The sequence below is a fragment of the Mustela lutreola genome, chromosome 8 (genome assembly GCF_030435805.1).
Source record: "Mustela lutreola isolate mMusLut2 chromosome 8, mMusLut2.pri, whole genome shotgun sequence".
Taxonomy (NCBI): domain Eukaryota; kingdom Metazoa; phylum Chordata; class Mammalia; order Carnivora; family Mustelidae; genus Mustela; species Mustela lutreola.
In genome coordinates, this window is record NC_081297.1 from 12190919 (window position 1) to 12214258 (window position 23340).

General features: G+C 39.6%; 1 non-coding gene across 1 annotated transcript; it reads right to left on the reverse strand.

The window, feature by feature from the left end:
- Positions 1 to 22642: 22642 nt before the first annotated feature.
- Positions 22643 to 22775, reverse strand: LOC131840061 (small nucleolar RNA SNORA70). Its single transcript, XR_009357172.1, has one exon. It is a non-coding gene; the product is annotated as a small nucleolar RNA SNORA70 (small nucleolar RNA).
- Between the last annotated feature and the right edge of the window lie 565 nt (positions 22776 to 23340).

A 23340-nucleotide genomic window follows, 5' to 3' on the forward strand; every position in this document is an offset into this window, starting at 1 on the left:
AAAGAGAGTGAACTGGGGAGTTGTTTCTCTCTTGCTACAGGTGGGCATTTCATCAGAGGAAGATACCATGCTACAAACAAAAACATACAAGGGGCACTGGATGGCTCAGTGTGTTAAGCCTCTGCCTTCAGCTCAGGTCATGATCTCAGGGTCCTGGGATGGAGCCCCACATTGGGCTCTCTGCTCAGCAGGGAGCCTGCTTCCCCCTCTCTCTCTGCCTGCCTCTTTGCCTACTTGTCATTTCTGTCAAATGACTAAATAAAATCTTAAAAAATTAAAAAAAATTAAAAAAAATTAAATATAAAAGTTCAGATTTGTCTTTACTATAGACATTATTTAACATGCTTTACTTACTTCACTCATTTGTAAAATTGTCATCGTTGTGGTAGTGATAGCAGGAGTTGCTGTTGTACAAATATCCAACTCATAGAGTTGTTAGGAGCATTATATGAAATAATATATGTGGAATAGTGCCTGACATATAGTAATAGCTCAGTAAATATTGACTACTATTATTCTCAATTAGAAACTGTTGGGACTGTACCCGAATCCACAGCATCCCCATATCTCTATAGGAGAAAAGCTTTTTGTTGTCATTTTAAGACCAGGTCCTGGACATTAGATCAGGGTTAGGGGTACCAAATGAGACAACCAAAAAGGCAATGAGAAAGGAAGTATATTTAAAAGGAGGGGAGAGAGAGGGAAAGGAAGAGAAATAGAGATGTTACATAAAATGAACAAGCCCAAATTCCCAAAGACATGTAGAAATCTAATGGTAGGAAAGACAACACAGCAAAACCAACAATTGGAACAGGAAATTAGTTCAGAGGAAATTAATTTTGTAAAACAGCCTCTCCAAGACTTCAATAAAATAATAGTAATGACAATAATTGTTGCCATCCTCTTCCTCCTCATCATCATCAAACAAATATGCTTAGGATGCTAAAAAATGGAGAATAAAGGGGGTCCCTAGGGGTGCAGTTGGTTGAGGGTCAGACCCTTGGTTTTGGCTCAGGTCATGATCTCAGAGTCGTGAGACTGAGTCCCGCATCAGGCTCCGTGCTCAATGGAGTCTGCTGGAGATTCTCTACCCCTTTCCTTCTGCCCCTTCAGCTGTCCCCCTCAAATAAATAAATAAACCTTTGAAACCGATTATGTAACTATAAAGAAGAGTTATTCAAGTAACTTTTAAACATAATATTCTAAGTGTGTGCCTTTAATGGGATATCTCCTAAGGATAAAAAGACCTGCAAAGAAGTCTTGAAATTTATCTAATGAGTTTGTTATTGGTAGTGTTACTGGGGAGGTAGTTATGAAACCATTGCGTATGTTGTAGTAAATATACTGTTTTTCAGCAAACAGGGTTGGTTACCATGGAAGAAGGGAGATGCAAATATAGAATGGGAGCCCATGATGTTTAAATTTTAATTAATTTTAAATAAATTAATTAAGACTTCGTGATTTAAAGTATTTCTCTCCGTTGAAGATGCCCCAAAACCAATGAGCACACCTGCTACATACCATTTATACTCCACTCTTTTTTTTTCTTAAGATTTTATTTATTTATTTGCGAGAGAGAGAGTGTGCAAGCACAAATGTGGGGATGGGCATATTTTTTTAATGTTGATATCATACTTATATTATTTTACACTACTTTTCCTCATTACATCCATGTCTTTGGCTCTCCAGGCCCTATGTGTCCATGAAATGGAAGCTTTTGCTTCCTTAAGAATGTCTTGTCTGTCCTGGTAATGTGATTATCTCTGAAAGTCTTATAAGGCTATGTAATATCCATGCCACTTCTTTGCAGATGCTTGGGAAGTGGTGGTGGATCTAAAAACATTCAGTTAAGAATCAAGAAAAACATAAGGCTTCAGCCATGCAAGTTCTCTGACTCTTCTCCACATTTCTGTTACCATCACAAAGTTAATTAGATGATTCTTTAATGCCCTACAGATACATTTTATTGCTAAAACGTTTAATTCTACCATTGCAATTTAATTTTAAAAAAGTTACTTTTAAGCTGGAGGGCTCTGGGAGGGTGGGGGATGGTGGTGTTAAGATTGCCCTGATTCAAAACTGAGATTAGCCATTCTCCAGTTATGCATCCTGGTGAGTTTCATTATTGCCAGATGCAATATGGGGCTAGATCTCATAACCCTGAGATCATGACCTGAGCCAGTACAAAGAGTTGGATGCTCGTCCGACTGAGCCACACAAGCATCCCTATAACCCACTCTTTTAAAAAGGAAAGAAAAAAGCCTTCTTGAATAAATGGCAGATTTCTGGTCATAAATGACTGGGAGTAGAAAGAGTACAAGAGGGACACCTGGGTGGCTCAGTGGGTTAAGCCTCTGCCTTCGGCTCAGGTCATGATCTCAGGGTTCTGGGATCGAGCCCACATGGGGCCCACTGCTCAGCAGGGAGCCTGCTTCTTCCTGTCTCTCTGCCTGCCTGTCTGCCTACTTGTGATCTCTGTCTGTCAAATAAATAAAATCTTAAAAAAAAAAAGAAAGAGTACAAGATAGGTCCCTATACTTTTGTGCCAAAAACATACACGTGCTCAAAAACCTAATGGGTCACTATGTTTGTATCTTTAGGGTAAATACCCAAAATGGATTACTATGCAGCCATCAGAAGAAATGAAATCTTGCCATTTGCGACAGTATGGATGGAACTAGAGCGTATCATGCTTAGTGAAATAAGTCAAGCAGAGAAAGACAACTATCATATGATCTCCCTGATATGAAGAAGTGGTGATGCAACATGGGGGCTTAAGTGGGTACGAGAAGAATAAATGAAACAAGATGGGATTGGGAGGGAGACAAACCATAAGTGACTCTTAATCTCACAAAACAAACTGAGGGTTGCTGGGGGGAGGGGGTTTGGGAGAAGGGGGTGGGATTATGGACATTGGGGAGGGTATGTGCTTTGGTGAGTGCTGTGAAGTGTGTAAACCTGGTGATTCACAGACCTGTACCCCTGGGGATAAAAATATATGTTTATAAAAAAAAATCTTAAAAAAAAAAATAAAAATAAATAAATAAATAAATAAATAAAACAAAAAAAACCCCAATGGGTATACACTAAAAAGGCAGAAGACCCAGATGAAAGGGGTCTCCCATTGGTCAAATGAGCAACATTTTGAACATCAAAAAGAATGACAATAATAATTTAAAATCCATTGAATAAAAAATAAAGAAGAAAAAGAAAGGAACCCATGGACCCAAACTGGAACTTAAAAATGGTAGTGATACACCTGGGTTGCTCATTCAGGTAAGCGTCTGCCTTCAGCTCAGGTCATGATCCTAGGGTCCTGGGATGGAGCCCCATGTCAGGCTCCTGCTTGGCAGGAAGCCTGCTGCTCCCTCTCCCACTGCCTCTCTCCCTGGCTTATACTCACTCTCTCTCAAATAAATAAATAACATCTTTTTAAAAAAAACAATAAAGATAAATTAATAAATGCTTGGTAGTTATAGTGGGGGAGGAGGGATTCCACTTTCAAAGATGCCAGCTAATAAAAGAGAAGGAATGACAGAATTGCAACTATAGATGAAATAACTGTTGCAGGCAAGAAGCACCAATGATATTGACATGGCCTGAAGCATCACCACACGTATTATGCATTAAGTTACAATAGGAGAAAAGCTCTTTTACAACAGAGAGATCTGATGAATACCCCCTTCACCAAGCTATCAAGTGTAAAATCACCAATAACAGAACTGACCAATATTATATGTTTCCTGATGATGCAATGGAAGACATGCTTCCCCATGCAGTATTTTTGCCCACTACGTTTAATTTAAATCTAAAATGAGGAAGCGATCAGTCAAATCCAGATTATAGGACAGTCGATATGACCACTAAAGACGAAAATGGTGGGTGGGCTATCTTAGATGAAAGGAGAACGCAATGGATCATCTTTGACCGGATCTTAGGTGGGCTGAAGAATAGCTAGAAAGGAAATTTTAGCTAGAAAGAAAATTTCGAGGACACTTGGGGAAATTTGACCACAGGCTATGTGATAATGATAATATTGTATCAATATTAAGTTCCTTGAGTATAATAAGGTTATAAGAATTCTCCTGGAATACTTAAAGTCCATAATATAAGTGTGAACTTACTCTGGAATGATTCAGATCTCTGTGCATGTGTCTGTATATGGGTTGAGAGAGACAGAGTATGAGATGAGCACAAACATGGCAAAATATTTAGCAAATTGGAGAATATAGGTTGAAGAATAATGGGTGCTCATTGCACTATTCTTTTAACTTTTCTATAGGTCTGGTATTTTTTCAAAATAAAATGTTAGGAAAGAAATCAAGATTCACCAGTTATCCAAAGACACCATTAGGTGAGTAAAAAATGGCAAAGCTCAGAGTGCAAAAAGATATATATCACCCATAAAATCAACAAAGTATTCATATCCAAAATATATGATAATCCCCTGCAAATCAAAAAAAAAAAATGGGTCAGAGACATAAAAGGAATTTTTAAAAGAGTATATCCAAATGGCTCATAAACACATATAAAGGTTTGCCTCAATCTAACTAGGAATTAGGGAAGTAAAAATTAAAACCACAGAAGTATATTGTAACACATCCACCAGAATGGCTTAAACTTAAAAGGTTTACAGTCACTAGTGTGGAAATGATGTGGAACAGTGGGGATTTTCATATACTAATGGGATATAAAAGAATACAGCCGCTTTGGGAGACAACTTGGTATTATCTACCAGAATGCTTAAGATACGCTTACTCTGTGATCATTTCCCAGGTAAACACCTAATGGAATGTATGCTTACTTATGATAATAGACATGTGCATGAATGTTCACAGTGCCATTATTCATAACAGCCCTAAACTGCAATGTCCAATATCACCATAATGGAGAAATTGTTATTATTCATACAATACTCATGTTGCGGAATACTATATAGCAATGAAAAATGAACAAACTATAATGTCCTGCAACAATAGGGATAAATCTAACAAATATGAAATAAGTGAAAGATGCCAGAGACAAAATAATAGATATTTCATGATTATATTTATTTAAAAAAAACTCAAAAATAAGCAAATATGAGCTACTGTGTTTGGGGATTCAAACTTAGATAGTAAAAGTTTAATGAAAAGCAAGAATATGATTTTTATTTAAAAATGTTTTTTGGGGGATGCCTTGGAGGCTCAGTTGGCTAAGGCCTCTGCCTTCAGGGTCCCAGGGTCCTGGGATCAAGCCCTGCTTCAGGCTCTCACTCAGTGAGAAGCCTGCTTCTCCCTCTCCCACTCCCCTCCCCCTGCTTGTGTTTCCTCTCTCATGGTGTCTTTCTCTGTCAAATATACAAATAAAAAATCTTTAAAATAGAAGAAGCTTTATTTTTAAAAGATAATACAGAAAACAAAAACATAGAAATTATACAACTCAATAGATAGGTTTCAGAGTAGACTAGATGCTACTGAAGAATGAATCAGTGAACTGGAGGACACACTGGCAAAAGTGACCCAGAATCTAGCACAGACAAATGGATAAGAAAATAAAAGAGAGCCATTTAGGCAGACACTTGAGAATCACTACAACAGGCCCCTCCCCCAGAAGATCAACAAGAAATCCAGCCGAGACCAAGTTCACCTACCAAGGAGTGCGGTTTCAATACCAAGGAGAGCAGCAGAATTCTAGAAGAGGAGAAAGCAAAGCACAGAACTCATGGCTTTTTCCCTGTGATTTTTTTTTAGTCTTGCAGGTAATTTAATTTTTTTCTTTTTCATTTTTTGGTTTTTATTCTCGCCTTCGGGTAAAATTTTTTTTTTAACTGTTACCTTTTTCTTTTTTAACGATTTTTTACTAGTTTATCTAATATGTATATTTTTTCTTTTTTATATTTTTCTTAGCTGTTTTCTTTTTTTAAAAATTCGTTTCTTTTCTTTTTTTTCTCTTTTTTCTTTTATTTTTCTTTCTTCCTTTTTGAACCTCTTTTTATCCCCTTTCTCCCCCCTCACGATTTTGGATCTCTTCTAATTTGGTTAAAGCATATTTTCCTGGGTTTGTTGCCACCCTTTTAGTATTTTACTTGCCCCTTCATATACTCTTATCTGGACAAAATGACAAGACGGAAAAATTCAACACACAAAAAAAAGAACAAGAGGCAGTACCGAAGGCTAGGGACCTAATCAATACAGACATTGGTAATATGTCAGATCTAGAGTTCAGAATGACAATTCTCAAGGTTCTAGCCGGGTTCAAAAAAGGAATGGAATATATTAGAGAAACCCTCTCGAGAGATATAAAAGCCCTTTCTGGAGAAATAAAAGAACTAAAATATAACCAAGTTGAAATCAAAAAAGCTATTAATGAGGTGCAATAAAAAATGGAGGCTCTCACTGCTAGGATAAATGAGGCAGAAGAAAGAATTAGTGATATAGAAGACCAAATGACAGAGAATAAAGAAGCTGAGCAAAAGAGGGACAAACAGCTACTGGACCATGAGAGGGGAATTCAAGAGATAAGTGACACCATAAGACGAAATAACATTAGAATAATTGGGATTCCAGAAGAAGAAGAAAGAGAGAGGGGAGCAGAAGGTATACGGGAGAGAATTATTGGGGAGAATTTCCCCAATATGGCAAAGGGAACGAGCATCAAAATTCAGGAGGTTCAGAGAACGCCCCTCGAAATCAATAAGAATAGGCCCACACCCCGTCACCTAATAGTAAAATTTACAAGTCTCAGTGACAAAGAGAAAATCCTGAAAGCAGCCTGGGAAAAGAAGTCTGTAACATACAATGGTAAAAATATTAGATTGGCAGCTGACTTATCCACAGAGACCTGGCAGGCCAGAAAGAGCTGGCATGATATTTTCAGAGCACTAAATAAGAAAAACATGCAGCCCAGAATACTATATCCAGCTAGGCTATCATTGAAAATAGAAGGAGAGATTAAAAGCTTCCAGGACAAACAACAACTGAAAGAATTTGCAAACACCAAACCAGCTCAACAGGAAATCTTGAAAGGGGTCCTCTAAGCAAAGAGAGAGCCTACAAGTGGTAGATCAGAAAGGAACAGAGACCATATACAGTAACAGCCACCTTACAGGCAATACAATGGCCCTAAATTCATATCTCTCAATAGTTACCCTGCATGTTAATGGGCTAAATGCCCCTGTCAAAAGACACAGGGTATCAGAATGGATAAAAAAACAAAACCCATCTATATGTTGCCTCCATGAAACACATTTTAAGACCAAAGACACCTCCACATTTAAAGTGAGGGGGTGGAAAAGAATTTACCATGCTAATGGACATCAGAAGAAAGCAGGAGTGGCAATCCTTATATCAGATCAATTAGATTTTAAGCCAAAGACTATAATAAGAGATGACGAAGGACATTATATCATACTCAAAGGGTCTGTCCAACAAGAAGATTTAACAATTTTAAATATCTATGCCCCCAACGTGGGAGCATCCAACTATATAAACCAATTAATAACAAAATAAAAGAAACACATCAACAATAATACAATAATAGTAGGGGACTTTAACATTCCCCTCACTGAAATGGACAGATCATCCAAGCAAAAGATCAGCAAGGAAATAAAGGCCTTAAACGACACACTGGACCAGATGGACATCACAGATAGATTCAGAACATTTCATCCCAAAGCAACAGAATACACATTCTTCTCTAGTGCACATGGAACATTCTCCAGAATAGATCACATCCTCAGTCCTAAATCAGGACTCAACCGGTATCAAAAGATTGGGATCATTCCCTGCATATTTTCAGACCACAATATTCTAAAGCTAGAACTCAAGCACAAAAGGAAGTTCGAAAAGAACCAAAATACATGGAGACTAAGCAGCATCCTTCTAAAGAATGAATGGGTCAACCGGGAAATTAAAGAAGAATTGAAAAAAATCATGGAAACAAATGATAATGAAAATACAACGGTTCAAAATCTGTGGGACACAACAAAGGCAGTCCTGAGAGGAAAATATATAGCGGTACAAGCCTTTCTCAAGAAACAAGAAAGGTCTCAGGTACACAACCTAACCCTACACCTAAAGGAGCTGGAGAAAGAACAAGAAAGAAACCCTAAGCCCAGCAGGAGAAGAGAAATCATAACGATCAGAGCAGAAATCAATGAAATAGAAACCAAAAAAACAATAGAACAAATCAACGAAAGTAGGAGCTGGTTCTTTGAAAGAATTAATGAAATTGATAAACCCCTGGCCCAACTTATCAAAAAGAAAAGAGAAGGGACCCAAATAAATAAAATCATGAATGAAAGAGGAGAGATCACAACTAACACCAAAGAAATACAAACTAGTATAAGAACATACTATGAGCAACTCTACGCCAACAAATTTGACAATCTGGAAGAAATGGATGCATTCCTAGAAACATATAAACTACCACAACTGCACCAGGAAGAAATAGAAAGCCTGAACAGACCTATAACCAGTAAGGAGATTGAAACAGTTATCAAAAATCTCCAAACAAACAAAAGCCCAGGGCCAGACGGCTTCCCGGGGGAATTCTACCAAACATTTAAAGAAAAACTAATTCCTATTCTCCTAAAACTGTTCCAAAAAATAGAAATGGAAGGAAAACTTCCAAACTCATTTTATGAGGCCAGCATTACCTTGATCCCAAAACCAGGCAAGGATCCCACCAAAAAAGAGAGCTATAGACCAATATCCTTGATGAACACAGATGCGAAAATAATCAACAAAATACTAGCCAATAGGATTCAACAGTACATTAAAAAGATTATTCACCACGACCAAGTGGGGTTTATTCCAGGGCTGCAAGGTTGGTTCAACATCCGCAAATCAGTCAATGTGATACAACACATCAATAAAAGAAAGAACAAGAACCATATGATACTCTCAATAGATGCTGAAAAAGCATTTGACAAAATACAGCATCCCTTCCTGATCAAAACTCTTCAAAGTGTAGGGATAGAGGGCACATACCTCAATATCATCAAAGCCATCTATGAAAAACCCACCGCAAATATCATTCTCAATGGAGAAAAACTGAAAAAAAGCTTTTCCGCTAAGGTCAGGAACACGGCAGGGATGTCCATTATCACCACTGCTATTCAACATAGTACTAGAGGTCCTAGCCTCAGCAATCAGACAACAAAAGGAAATTAAAGGCATCCAAATCGGCAAAGAAGAAGTCAAATTTTCACTCTTTGCAGATGATATGATACTATATGTGGAAAACCCAAAAGACTCCACTCCAAAACTGCTAGAACTTATACAGGAATTCAGTAAAGTGTCAGGATATAAAATCAACGCACAGAAATCAGTTGCATTTCTCTGTACCAACAGCAAGACAGAAGAAAGGGAAATTAAGGAGTCAATCCCATTTACAATTGCACCCAAAACCATAAGATACCTAGGAATAAACCTAACCAAAGAGACACAGAATCTATACTCAGAAAACTATAAAGTACTCATGAAAGAAATTGAGGAAGACACAAAGAAATGGAAAAATGTTCCATGTTCCTGGATTGGAAGAATAAATATTGTGAAAATGTCTATGCTACCTAAAGCAATCTACACATTTAATGCAATTCCTATCAAAGTACCATCCATCTTTTTCAAAGAAATGGAACAAATAATTCTAAAATTTATATGGAACCAGAAAAGACCTCGAATAGCCAAAGGGATATTGAAAAAGAAAGCCAACGTTGGTGGCATCACGATTCCGGACTTCAAGCTCTATTACAAAGCTGTCATCATCAAGACAGCATGGTACTGGCACAAAAACAGACACATAGATCAATGGAACAGAATAGAGAGCCCAGAAATAGACCCTCAACTCTATGGTCAACTCATCTTCGACAAAGCAGGAAAGAATGTCCAATGGAAAAAAGACAGCCTCTTCAATAAATGGTGCTGGGAAAATTGGACAGCCACATGCAGAAAAATGAAATTGGACCATTTCCTTACACCACACACAAAAATAGACTCAAAATGGATGAAGGACCTCAATGTGCGAAAGGAATCCATCAAAATCCTTGAGGAGAACACGGGCAGCAACCTCTTCCACCTCAGCCACAGCAACATCTTCCTAGGAACAACGCCAAAGGCAAGGGAAGCAAGGGAAAAAATGAACTATTGGGATTTCATCAAGATCAAAAGCTTTTGCACAGCAAAGGAAACAGTTAACAAAATCAAAAGACAACTGACAGAATGGGAGAAGATATTTGCAAACGACATATCAGATAAAGGACTAGTGTCCAGAATCTATAAAGAACTTAGCAAACTCAACACCCAAAGAACAAATAATCCAATCAAGAGATGAGCAGAGGACATGAACAGACATTTCTGCAAAGAAGACATCCAGATGGCCAACAGACACATGAAAAAGTGCTCCATATCACTCGGCATCAGGGAAATACAAATCAAAACCACAATGCGATATCACCTCACACCAGTCAGAATGGCTAAAATCAACAAGTCAGGAAATGACAGATGCTGGCGAGGATGCGGAGAAAGGGGAAACCTGTTGGTGGGAATGCAAGCTGGTGCAACCTCTCTGGAAAACAGCATGGAGGTTCCTCAAAATGTTGAAAATAGAACTGCCCTATGACCCAGCAATTGCACTATTGGGTATTTACCCTAAAGATACAAACGTAGTGATCCAAAGGGGCACGTGTACCCAAATGTTTATAGCAGCAATGTCCACAATAGCCAAACTATGGAAAGAACCTAGATGTCCATCAACAGATGAATGGATCAAGATGATGTGGTATATATACACAATGGAATACTATGCAGCCATCAAAAGAAATGAAATCTTGCCATTTGCGACAACATGGATGGAACTGGAGCGTATCATGCTTGGTGAAATGGGTCGGGCAGAGAAAGACAACTATCGTATGATCTCCCTGATGTGAGGGGGTGGTGATGCAGCGTGGGGGCTTGGGTGGGTGGGAGAGGAATCAGTGAAACGGGATGGGATTGGGAGGGAGACAAACCATAAGTGACTCTTAATCTCACAAAACAAACTGAGGGTTGCTGGGGGGAGGGGGTTTGGGAGAAGGGGGTGGGATTATGGACATTGGGGAGGGTATGTGCTTTGGTGAGTGCTGTGAAGTGTGTAAACCTGGTGATTCACAGACCTGTACCCCTGGGGATAAAAATATATGTTTATAAAAAATAAAAAATATTTTAAAAATAAATAAATAAATAAAAGAGTCTTATGGTTTGTCTCCCTCCCAATCCCATCTTGTTTCATTGATTCTTCTCCTACCCACTTAAGCCCCCATGTTGCGTCGCCACTTCCTCATATCAGGGAGATCATATGATAGTTGTCTTTCTCCGCTTGACTTATTTTGCTGAGCATGATCCGCTCTAGTTCCATCCATGCATGTTTAACTTTTTGAGAAATTCCAAAAAGTTTCTTTCCAAAAGTGTGCCATTTTGTATTCTTCCCAATAATGTATAAGAGACTATGGACTCTGACAAACAAACTGAGGGTTTTGAAGGGGTGGGAGGCAGGGGTTTGGGTGAGCCTGGTGGTGAGTATTAAGGAGGACAGGTATTGCATGGAACACTGGGTGTGATGCATAAACAATGAATCTTGGAACACTGAAAAAATAAAGTTTCTTAAAAAAAAAAAAAGAGAGAGCCATTTAGAGACATGGATGAAAACCTCCAACATATGCTTAACGGGAATGCCAAAGGAATGTAGTGAATGGGCAAAAGGTCATAGTTGAAGTGATAGTGGCTGCAGATCTTTCAGAATTAAAGCGAACATGAATGCTCAGATTGGAAAAGCACACCAAGTCTTTCACAGGATAAAGAAAATCAATCCATTTCTAGATACACTGGAATAAAATAAAAGACCAAAGAAAACAAGAGAACTCTAAATCACTCAGAGAAAAAAAGATTACCTGCAAGAAAAAGACCCCCAGACCAGCAGCAGACTTGCCATCAGCAACAGTAGAGAAGACAATGCAATAATAGCTTCCAAGTTTTAAAAGAAAGTAACTATCCATCTAGAACTTATACCGGCTCCATCATTCAAGAGTAAGAGTTGGGGTACCTGGGTGGTCAGTGGGTTAAGCCTCTGTCTTTGGCTCAGGTCATGATCTCAGGATCCTGGGATCGAGTCCTGCATCAGGCTCTCTGCTCTGCAAGGAGCCTGCTTCCCCCCTCTCTCTGCCTAATGGTGTTATAAGCCTTGTTTATTTTTTTTTTTGCTGTTTTAATTTTTTTATTTTTTTATAAACATGTATTTTTATCCCCAGGGGTACAGGTCTGTGAATGGCCAGGTTTACACACTTCACAGCACTCACCAAAGCACATACCCTCCCCAATGTCCATAACCCCACCCCCTTCTCCCAACCCCCCTCCCCCCCAGCAACCCTCAGTTTGTTTTGAAGATTAAGAGTCACTTATGGTTTGTCTCCCTCCCAAACCCACCTGCCTCTCTGCCTACTTGTGATCTTTCTCTATGTGTCAAATAAATAAAATCTTTTTTTAAAAAAAGAGTGAGATCAAAATGAAGACATTCCAGATAAGCTAAGAAATTTATTATTCATATGCCCCCACTGAAATAAAACTAATAATCTTCCTTCTTTCAGCAAGGAATGAAATAAACCCAGAAAGGAGAAGAAGAATTCAAGAAATGTATTAATCATGTACTCAGAATTAGTAAAATACTTGGTATCCTGAGTATCTTCTGTTGGCTCTCCAGATGCTCCCTACCTTCTTCTTCATTCTGTTAAATGTTTTGGAGGCCATATCCAATAAATCCCCTTGTCCTATGGCTCGCAGTTGGGTTTTGCATATGAGAAGCCCCAATAGGAAGCTGCAGAAAGAAAGGATGGTCAGGTCACAGTATATATTCTCCTGGTTCCTCCTGGCCATGTGGTTCTTGGCTGGGTGCATACCTTGAGGTCACTGTTTCTCTCACGATAGCCCTGTATGCACAACGCTCCGTTCAGCTTTTCACGACTTCTCCCTCCCCACATACCTTCAGGCCTAGGGGTGACTCAACTCTGGCTGTTACTGGCTCCAGCATACTTACTATCTCTTGTGGGTTTCTTAATCTCTACTCACAAATACTCATCCGAAATAGTTGCTTTAAATCTGTAAAACTCTCCTCAAATATTCCTAATTTGAATGTGTAGTTTGTTTTCTGGTAGGTGCCTGGGAAGGTGGTAAGTTTAAGGGAGTATTGTTGGTGAAATATAATAATCACCACTAAATGGAGGGAGTTAAAGCCCTGATGGAATTAGACAGCACAGCACAAAAGATGAGCAGGCAAAGGTTGAAGGGCAGGGATGGAGTTTGATATCGTTATTTTCCTTAGAAGGAATATAGAGAATCAGTGCACTTTAAACTTCATTTTTTTAGAAAAATAAAGAGGATAAATGCTTATTATTTTTAGAATAAAAAAAAATCTCTCCAGGTGTTGAGTTGCAGAACCTTATTTCAATATTTTAGACTTCTTCATTTCTTATACTACTTAAATTCAATACATCCAACATTGAATATACTATCTTCTCTCCTTCCCTACATTAATCCCTAAATCTGGGCAGTTCTTGAGTCTTGGTCATCTTTGACTTCTCTCTCACACCACCCACAGCCCTGCCAGGACAGAGGATTTTACTTATTCAAGGTCCCTTGAACCCAACCCTTTGCTACCCTTATACAGCCACTGTTCAACTTCATTTCTCATGTTCAGACTCCCCTCCTTTTTAGGCCTGACCCTGCTCCAGTCCCTGTTTCTCTCCTTCTCACCCACACAGGACAAATGACAGCACTACAAGGAAGAGGTTGAGATGACACAGAGGTAACATGTCCTGGGAATACAACCCAACTGTTGAGAAATAATCATAACTTAGCAACGAAACTGAGAATGCTTACATTAGAACTAATCCACCAGTTCCTTAATTCTAAAGAACCTAAGGTGGAATAGAGCTTCCCCTCCCCCAAAGACAACTCCTGGAGAGAAATGGCTTTATTACAACTTCTTTAAAATACCTGCTGCACGGGCGCCTGGGTGGCTCAGTGGGTTAAGCCTCTGTGTTTGGCTCAGGTCATAATCCCAGAGTCCTAGGATCGAGTCCTGCATTGAGCATGGCACTATTTATCTATAAGTAAAAATTCAAAATTCTCTTGACACTCAACAATACACAGATACTTACATTACAGTTCATACATATGTGCAGTTGTTAAAATTAATTTTTTAAAATCATTTAATGACATGACAAAATTTTCCCATAGATTGTTAAAAAAAGGCAAGTTATAAAGTGTGTTTAATACTGTTTTATATATATCCAACTATATATTTTATATATATACATATAACCAGGCTATTCACACATGTCTATATACACACACACACACACATACGAATGCACAGAAAAAACTGGAAGAACATACATCAAAGTGGTAGATTTATAAGGAATTTTTATTTTCTTCTAAGGACTTCTCGACAAGTTCCATGCAGTTTAAAATAAACATATGTTACTTTTGTCATCCAAAAAGTGTTACTTTTAAGTATGTTCTTTTAAAAATGTAAACTGATGATTCAGAAAATGATTTATTAAAAGCAAGGAGGTTTATAGAAAAAAGCCTAATTCAAGTGACATCAGCAAATTTTTTTTAGCTTTGTCTATATGATGGGTGTTGTGAGGGTATTCGAGATAAAGGTAACATGATTGCTGACCTCAAAGATCTTAGAGTGAGAGTAAAGAACATATGACAGTTATAAGATAAGACAATACACACAATATTCTAGGCATGTACAATGTTCTAAAAAAGAGAGAGGAGAGTATATAATTAAGTCTGTAAGAGCTAGGGAAGGTTTCCGAGAGAATGGGCTGGTGAGTGTGGCTTTTCAGGATGAAAAAGGGTAGAGGGCATGATGTGGAGGGAGAAGGAACCTCTCAAACAAAGAAACAGGATATACAAAAAGCACTCAGCCATGAGACAAGGCATGAGACATCATGTCAAGGGACGTACACACAGAACCAGTCAAATAATGTAGTGATTTCAAATGACGGAAGTGTCATGTAGCTGCTAAAATTAAGATTATTTTTTAAAGATTTTATTTATTTATCCGACAGACAGACATCACAAGTAGGCAGAGAAGCAGGCAGAGTGAGAGGAGGAAGCAAGAAAGCTGAGCAGAGAGCCCAATGTGGGGCTCCATCCCAGGACTCTGGGATCATGACCTGAGGCGAAGGCAGAGGCTTAACCCACTGAGCCACCCAGGTGCCCCTAAAATTAAGTGCACTTGTGGGTTCAATATTTGGTAGAAGTGTACAGAATGCAAGTGAGGAAGAGAGGCCTTGTCACCATGCTGTGGCAACAGGGAGTCCTTGAAAGGCTCACATATCAGAGGGTCTGGGATTTGTGATTTAGAGGAACCACTCTGTTTGTAATGCAGAAGATGGGCCTGAGGAGGACAAGACCGCAGGCAGGGGGGAGAAATGATAGTTACCTGACCTGAGGTAGTAGCAAAGGAGATGAAGAGACAAGAACAGATCACAAAGATACTCTGGAGGTTAAAATAGGCAGAACTTGGCAATGGATTAGAAGAGGTGAGAGAAGATGCCAAGGAAAAGCAGGCACGTGGGATCTCTCCCAGGTTCAGAATTGAATACGGTAAATGGAAGAAACATTCGATATTGAAAATACAGAAAGAGGAACCCATGTGAGAGGATAGGGGATAATGGGAAGTTTTAAGAACATGATGGGTTTGAGATTTCTCTAGATATCCAAGGGTAAAACTTGGAAGCATTAGGATATACTAGAGTTTAAGGGGAACACGAGATGTAGATTTTGTAGCTCCGAGGTGATGATCAAAGCCATTCTTTTGCCTCAGAAGAGAAGAACAAGTGCAAATGGCCAAGAATCCTGAAGAAGATAAACATTTAACAAAATGAGCAGAAGAAGGTGAGAATATAGAGGAAGAGACCGAGTGAAAATAATGAAGTGGAAGGGTATGCTATAGAGCTAGCACAGTGATTGAGAGCTTGGTCTTTGGACAATTATCATACGATCTCACTGATGTGTCGAATTTAAGAAACAAGGCAGAGGATCATAGTGGAAGGGAGGGAAAAAGCGAAACAAGACAAAACCAGAGAGGGAGACAAACCATAAGAGACACTTAATCTTGGGAAAAAAACTGAGGGTTGCTGGAGGGGGAGGGTCCATGGTGTGGGGAGCACTGGGTGTTGCACAAGATCAATGAGTCACAGACCTATACCCCTGAAACAGTTTTCTTGTTCATGAAACTGGATACAGATAACATCTACGCATTCGTGAAGAAAAATCTTCAACAAACTAGCAATAGGAAGTTACTTCCTCAATATGCTAAAAAGCATCTGTGAAACCTACAGCTAGAGTATTTAACAGTGAAGGACCAAGAGTTTTCCCCCTAAGATTGGGAGGAAGGCAAGGATATGCATGCTCACCAACCCTATTCAACAACGTACTGACTATTCTAGCCAGGATACATAGGCAACAAAGGTATAAAAGGCATCCAGATTGGAAAGGAAGAAATAAACTATCTTATCCACAAATGACATGATCTTGTATACAGAAAATCTGAAGAAATCCACTAAAAAAAAAAAGCTAGAATTAATGAAGGAGTTAACTAATGAAGGAAATTCCCAAAATCAATAAGCTAGAATTAATGAAGGAGTTAACTAATGAAGGAAATTCACAAAATCAATATCTAAAAATCAGCTGTACTTCTATACACTAGCAATGAACAATACAAAAATGAAATTTAAAAAATTATCACATTCACAATAAGATCAAAAAGTAAAATACTTAGGCATAAACTGAACGAAATGAGCTTAAGAGTTTTACAATGAAAACTATAAAACACTGCTAAAAGAAATTAAACAAGACTTAAACAAATAAAAAAAAATTCCAGGTTCACGGATGAGAAGACTAAACATAATTAAGATGGACAGTCCCCCCTAATTGGTCTACAGATCCCACACAATCCCTATCAAATTCTCTCTGCCTTTTTTGTGGAAATCGGAAAGTTAATTGTAAAAGTTATATAGAAATGCAAAGAATCCCAAAGTAATTCTAAAAAAGAAAGGATGGAGGACCTATTCTTCCTGATTTCATAACTTACTACAAAGATAATCAAGACAGTGTAGTACTGTCATTAAGACAGACATACAGGTTGATGGAATATAATTGAAAGTCCACTAATAAACACTCACATTTATAGTCAATGGATTTCCTACAAAAGTACCAAGAAAATCCAGTGGGAAAGAAATTGTCTTTTCAAAAAATGGTGTTGGGGCAATTTGGATAACCCAAAGGACAAAAAAATTAATTTGGGCCCCTACCTCAGACCATACAAAAATTAGCTCAAACGGATCACTAACCTAAATGTTAGAACAAAAACTTAGGAGAAAATCTAAGAGTAAATTTTTGTGGTCTTATGTTGGGCAAAAAGCAAAAGCCCAAGGAGAAATCAAAATGGCGAATTTAAAACTTCAGCACTTCAAAAGACACAATCAAGATAATGAAAAGATAACCATAGAAGAGAAGAACATATTTACAAGTCATAGAGATATATGCGACTCACCTCTTACAATTTAGTAAAAAGCACAAATAACTCAATTTAAAAATGGGCAAAGGAGGGACGCCTGGGTGGCTCAGTGGGTTAAAGCCTCTGCCTTCGGCTCAGGTCATGATCTCAGGGTCCTGGGATCGAGCCCCGAGTCAGGCTCTCTGCTCAGCAGGGAGCCTGCTTCTCTCTCTGCCTGGCTCTCTGCCTACTTGTGATCTCTGTTTGTCAAATAAATAAAGAAAATCTTAAAAAAAAATGGGCAAAGGATCTGAACACACATTTCTCCAAAGAAGATATATTAATGACCAATAAGCACATAAAAAGGTATTCAACATCATTTGTCACTAGAAAATGTAAATCAAAACCACAATGAGCTACTACTTCATATCCCCTAGAATAACTATAGTCAACAAGACAATTAACAAGTGTTGGAGAGGATGTGGAAAAATCCTCATACATTGCTGGTGGAAATGTAAAATGGTACGGCCACTTTTTTGGAAAATAATATGACAGTTTCTTAAAAGGTTAAATATAGAATTACCATAAACCCAGAAATTTTACTTTGGTTATCTGCCAAGGAGAAATGAAAACATAGGTCTTCACAAAGATTTATATATCCACAAGAGCTAAAAGGTGATAATAATTCAAATGCCCATCACCTGATGAATGGATAAACCAAGTGGTATTTCTATGCAATGGAAGAGTATCCAACAATACCAAAGAAGGAAGTACTGAGACATGCTGTCGTAAGCTCTATGAAAGAAGTAAAACACAAGAACACACATTGCACGATTCCATTTTTAACTAATGTCCAAGATAGGCAGATACATAGAGACAGAAAGTAGGTTAGTGGCTGCCTAGGGCTGGGGGTGAGAATGAGGAGGGACTCTAGTAAGCATGAAGTTCTTTTGGGGTGATAGAAATGTTCTAAAATTAGATTTTGGTGGTGGTTGCAAAATTCTGTAAATATGCTAAAAATCATTGAATTTTACACTTAAAATTGGTGAATTTTATGGTATTTAAATAATACTTTGATAAAGCTATTAATTTTTTAAAGTATTCTTTTAAGATTTTATTTATTTATTTGTGAGAGAGAGAGGGTGAGCTTGAATGGGGGGAGGGGCAGAAGGAGAAGAACAAGCAGACTCCTTGCTGAGCAAGGAGACAGATCCAGGATACTTCCAGAACCCTGATATCATGACCTGAGCCGAAGGCAAATGCTTAACTGACTGAGCCCCCAAGTGCCTCAATTTTTAATTTAAAAAGAAATATGTCTATCACTGGCACCAAGATTGTGGCCTCCAGATACCCTTTCCCACTAAAAGGAATGAGGACTTCTTAGAGAAACTGTTGATTCCAGGTCTGGGGACAATAATGTTTAAGATGAGCCTGGAATGTATGGCCACCCTAAAGAGCAAGGAATCTATCAAAGATTATTTGTTTCAAGAGCCAATTTCAAGAACTCCTTCTGGCCAAAGATGAGACATTTTAAACAGTAATAAAAATAATAATTAAAATATATTGAAATATATCAAATGCATTTACACACCTGAGTTCATAATGATTCCTTTTTTTTTTAAATTTATTTGACAAACAGAGATCACAAGTAGATGGAGAGGCAGGTAGAGAGAGAGGAGGAAGCAAGCTCCCTGCTAAGCAGAGAGCCTGATGTAGGGCTCGAGCCCAGGACCCTGAGATCACTACCTTAGCCAAAGGCAGAGGCTTTAACCCACTGAGACACCCAGGTGCCCCAGTTTATAATGATTCTTTTTTTTTTAATTTTTTAAAGATTTTATTTATTTATTTGACACAGAGAGAGAGATCACAAGCAGGCAGAGAGGCAGGCAGAAAGAGAGGGGGAAGCAGACTCCCTGTTGAGCAGAGAGCCTAATGCGGAGCTTGATCCCAGGACCTTGAGATCATGACCTGAGCCAAAGGCAGAAGTTTAACTCACTGAGCCACTCAGGCACCCCGCATAATGAGTCTTAAAGGGGAAAAAATTGGTCATATTTGAAAAAATGTTTATTATTTTGAAAAATGATAAATAAACAGAACAAATCAAGCAATTATCCAGACTCTTCTATATAAATTGTACCACTGGATAACAAAAAACAGTTTATTAAGTGGCAGTATCTCTTTACAGAAGTATGCCAGTTAATGAAAGAAGAAGCAATGATATAATAATATCATGATTTTTGAATACATAGTTGATCAAAGGGTGCTAACATCTCCCCGCCAAAAAAAACCCCAAAAAACCTCTAATCTGAATCTGATCAAGCCTCCAGAACGAACTAGTAATTTACAGTAAATACAAAGAACAGAGGAACATGTTAAACAATTCATGAGGCAATGGTTAGCAAAATCCAAAATGTAGGAAAACAGCCTTGTTCCTTCAATAAATAAATCTCAAGAGAGAAAAAAGAGATGAAAGGGGAAATCAAGTTCAAAAAAGCTAAGAGACAATTCAAACAGTCATAAAGTAGGACTTCACTTGGATCTTGGTCCAAAAAAACACACTGTAAAAAGAAAATATGAAATAATTGTAAATTTCAAGATAGCAATATTTGATGATGTTGAAGAATAATTGTGCGGGTGGTTAGTGTGATAACGGTATTTGTTTATGTTCTTTTAAAGAGATCATATCTTTTACAGATATATACTGAATATTTATGGATGAAATTATATGTCTGGGATTTGCTTCAAAATAATAAGGGATGGGGAGAAATGGTGGGGGTAGATGTGAAACAAGATTGGCTTTGAGTTAATAAATAGTGCATTTGGAGATGGGTACAGGAAAGCTCATTGTGCTATTTTCTTGACCTCTGCATATGATTAAAATTTTTTGCAACAGAAACTAAGCTCTCCCAGGCACCCTCTATTATATTCCATTTCCCCTTCTTCATAGCACTTCTTACTCTCTGAAATTATCTTATTTGTTTATTGTCTGTTTCCTCCCCGCAAACAGGTAAGCTCCGTGAGATGAGGAAACTTGCTCATCTCGCTTATTTCTGTATTTCTGGCCTAGATTAGGTCCCCAGTCCCCACGTCTTTAACGAAATGAACAAATAAATGAGTTACCCTCTTTGCTCTGGGCTTCCTTCCCCGAACTATCCTTCTGCCTCTGCCCCTTCCAACTTCTCCCCGAAGCCTTCAGAAAAGCCTCTGCACTGCAAAAACTTCCCTCCATCCTCAACTCTTCATTGACTGCCCTTTTCATCTCGTTTCCTCGGTGGAAACGCGACACCATGGTTTCTCCTGTGTACTCTGCCGTGCAGCCTGCTTGTTTCTTCCTGTGCTGTGTGACTCAGGGTCAGGTCCCGCACAGCCTTGTTTAAACACTTTCTCCCCATCCCCAGCCCCACTGCCACCCACTCCCGCTGCAGGCAAGCCTCTACTCATCCAGCTGACCCTTAGTGTCATTGCTCTGGGAAATGTCCTTTGGTCCTCTGGCCCATACTGCCGCTGTCCAGGGTATACATGCCACCCCACTGAAGGTCCTCACCTATGAGAGCATTTTTCACATTACATCGCAACTATCAGCTTCAGTTACATGTCTCATACTTCATCTCCATCCCCGCCCCGGCCATAAGCTCTGTGGGTGAAGGAACTTCTCACAGTGCCTGCACATAATGGGCTGTCCGTAGACATGTATTAAATGAAGGAAGTCAGGAGATCTTCCAACAGTGAGAAAGACTAAACATGGAGAGAACCAACAGGAAGTCTCTGTCACAGAACCAGTGGGAAGTGGTAAGAGTCTAGATTGGGGGAGTATGGCAGAACCAGATGGAGACCTGGACACGATGCCCCATACTTATCAATAACACAATCTTTCTTGCCAGATCACCTCTCCTCCCTTCCGTTCATCTCATGGGTGCCACCAGCCCACACCCCCACCACTGGAGACAGAAACCTGGGACACTTCTGCCCTCAATCCACTCCATCTAATCAGAGACCAAACCTCATGTCCAACCTTCCTTCCTACCCCCATCTGCTTCCGCTTTCATTCAGACCGCCATTGTCTCACATTCTGCTTGTTTCAAGTAAATCTTATGGGACCATCCATCTTTAGGTCTGCCCATCCTACATCGCTATGCTATCTTTCCTCCGCATGGCTTGAAGAGTGAACTTTAAAGCGCCAATCGGTGTGTTATTCCCCTAATTAAACCCCTATGATGGCTCCTCATTGCCTTCATGGCTTCAGCCCAGGCTCCTCAGCATGGCGGCCAAGGATCGCACTCCGTGATCCATCAGCTTCCTGAGGCTCTTGCCCTGCCCCTTCTCTAAGGGCACTTCCCTTACCCACAGTGTGTGTCATGCTCATCCTGGTTTCCCTCCCTGGGATGTGTTTTCTATCTGTGTACACTGCAAAAACAAAACAAAACAAAACAAAACAAGCAAACCCGTCATCTTTCTTTTGTGGTTTTGTCTCATTTTGTTTTGACAGGAAGTAGGATTTATTGGTGAGCATGAATGGAAAGGGTGCAGTGCCGAGGTTCTCAAGAGCACAGAGCCTGCCATTTGTCCTAGGGACCATGATTGGCGGGGGAGCGGGGGGGGGGAGAATGCACAGAACTCTCTCTTTAAAGATATTTATTTATTTGACAGACAGAGATCACAAGTAGGCAGAGAGACAGAGGGAAAATCAGGCTCCCTGCTGAGCAGAGAGCCTGATGCAGGACTCAATCCCAGGACCCAGAGATCATGACCTGAGAAGAAGGCAGAGGCTTAATCCACTGAGCCACCCAGGCGCCCCCCAAGGGACCATGATCAGGGATATATCTGACCCACGGCCATCTGTGATGAGCCACTTTTCAGCTCCCATGTCTTCAAATTCTTCCCCTTTAAACTTAGTGAGGCCACTTCTTGGAAATGTGGATCTTCTGGAGGCCAGGGAACTTGACCTTGGCCCTGCATGGGGCCTCAATACCATGCTCCTTGTTTTGCTGCTTGATATGAATGGACACGGTGACTTGGCCAATATGGACCCTGACTTTCCAAAGACACCCCACATAGCTGTCTGGAGCCTAGATGAGAGATAACATGAGGTCAGACATCAATGTCCACTGGGAAGGGCTGTCTCCAAGGTTCCTTAGGGCAATCCTTAGGGAAACAGGCTGCGTATACTACCAAGGAGGTTCCTGTTTGCAGCCATTGTGCACTGGGCCCCCATGGGGAAAGAGCACAGTCAGCTTAACTGGCTGCAGACCCATCATCTTTCAAGACCCAGTTCAAGCCTGTCCTACTTTTTTTTTTTTAAGATTTTATTTATTTATTTGACAGAGAGAAAGACAGCTAGAGAGGGAACACCAGCAGGGGGAGAGGAGAGAGAGGGAGAAGCAGGCTTCCTGCTGAGAGCCCAACTCTCAACGGGACTCAATCTCAGGACCCTCGGACCATGACCTGAGCTGAAGGCAGACGCTTAACAACTGAGCCACCCAGGTGCTCCTTATGAGACACTTTTTAATGCCCCTATTGTCCCCATCCCCCCCCCCCCTCAAGACACAGCAGAGGGGGCACCTGGGTGGCTCAGTGGGTTAAAGCCTCTGCCTTCAGCTCAGGTCATGATCCCAGGGTCCTGGGATCGAGCCCCACATCAGGCTCTCTGCTCATCAGGGAACCTGCTTCCTCCTCCTCTCTCTCTGCTTGCCTCTCTACCTACTTGTGATCTCTATCTGTCAAATAAATAAATAAAATATTAAAAAAGAGAGAGAGAGAGACAGCAGGGACCGTATCTCAGTCAGTTTTGCAATCCCAGTGCTCAGCACAGAG